Source organism: Gavialis gangeticus, unplaced genomic scaffold (genome assembly GCF_001723915.1).
Source record: "Gavialis gangeticus isolate Ggan-Ray unplaced genomic scaffold, GavGan_comp1, whole genome shotgun sequence".
NCBI lineage: Eukaryota > Metazoa > Chordata > Crocodylia > Gavialidae > Gavialis > Gavialis gangeticus.
The window spans coordinates 365,717-367,306 of record NW_017729031.1 but is presented as its reverse complement, the minus strand read 5'-3'; the positions used below and the strand labels follow the sequence as shown (position 1 = coordinate 367,306).

General features: G+C 44.3%; 1 protein-coding gene across 16 annotated transcripts in view; it reads right to left on the bottom strand.

The window, feature by feature from the left end:
- Positions 1-1,590, bottom strand: part of BAZ2B (bromodomain adjacent to zinc finger domain 2B) — a 327,194-nt gene that overhangs the window by 175,692 nt on the left and 149,912 nt on the right. The window lies entirely within an intron of this gene.

Sequence of the window (1,590 nt, the reverse complement as noted above, 5' to 3'; positions counted from 1 at the left end):
TGGGGATGGTCCTGCTTTGAGCAGCAGGTTGGACTAGATGACATCCTGAGGTCCCTTCCAACCCTGATTTTCTATGATTCTATACAATTGCTTTTTAAGACCATCAGTTCCCACCTAACATATGTACAAGGTTAATTTCATGAAGTGTGAGCAATTCTCTGAATTCCAAGGGTGCGCACAGGCATTTGGGGAGGTTAGACGGAGTTAAAAATGGCCACCTAGTTTAAGTCAGAATGGGGAGGCTAGCAGGGGGCTTGGGAGGATTAGGGTGGCTAGTGGTGTCTGTGGAGAGTGTAAGGGGGAGTAGCAGGTGGGGTCTATAAAGGGGAAGAGTGGGGGGAAAAGCATGGTCTGTAGCAGGTGGGAGGACCCAGAGGGTTTGGCCAGGATCAGGAGGGCTAGCAGGGTCCTCAGGAGGGCCTGGGGTGGTCCTCTTCCTCCCCACAAACCAGGGGCTAGGTTTAGGCCCCTGACCCCCCTATCCCCACATCCACTAATCCCATGTGCTCTTCCCCTCCTCTGACCCTAACTTACTTCAACCAGCAACCACTGGTAAAACCAGCACCAAGGGCAGCTTGCGGGGGCAGGAGGAGGCGCACAGGTAGGAAAAGTACAGCCCCTGCGCTGAGGCCAGAAGCCTGGTTTTTCCAGTCCCAGGGCTGTGCTGGGAACTGTACAGTACAGTTAGAACAGTCTTGCCTGACCTCATTTAAGTTAAACTATATTGGAGGTAGATTTAACTTAGATTGGGTAAGCCTTTTTTAGACCAATCTAACAGTCCTAAACTTCTATACAGTACATACTCCCTAGTCTGGTCAATCTAAGTGCAAGGTCCACAACTGGGCAAATTAAGTCAGATTGGGTAACCATTTTAAACAACAAGATTTAACCTCCCTGAATAGCTATACTTAGCCCAAGTGATATAATTTTTTTTGTCCTTGTCATCTTCCCAAACGACTGACAGTTTTTAACAATTGCTGTTGGGAAAAAAAAAAGCCAGCAAGCAACAATGCCCATTTCCCTGATATTTTTCTATAAATAGTGCTAAATACAGATCAGCGTTTGACTCTACAACCTTTTCTGGGTACTTTATTTTAACACTATTTTCTACCAAACTGTATGACTAAGGAGAATGCAGTATTTTACTACAAATTGCTTACATATATCCATTAAATTAGGATCCACAGTCAAACACTTACTACAAATATACTATTTAAAATAAAAATTAATTTGATATGCATGATTACCTATTTAGTTGTAACAGCCTTACCAAAGGGTATCTCAGGGAACAGAAAACAACAGTATATGAGAATGGTTGACAAGATTTTGTAGCAATAAGCCAGATCAGCCTGCCTTGAGACCAAGGCAGGTCAATGCTTCCAGCCCTCCAATGGCCATTTCACCCTGCTGAAGAGACACTGAAGGAGCTAGGCACATTCACACTTGCAGAAAAAGTGCTTAGGAGGGGGCACAACTGAAGTCTTCAAATACATGAAGGGCTGTCATAAAGAAGGAATGCACCTTTTCTCTCATTGCAGAGAGAAGGATGTGGACAAAAAACTTGAAGTTGCAGTAAAGTAAGTACAGATT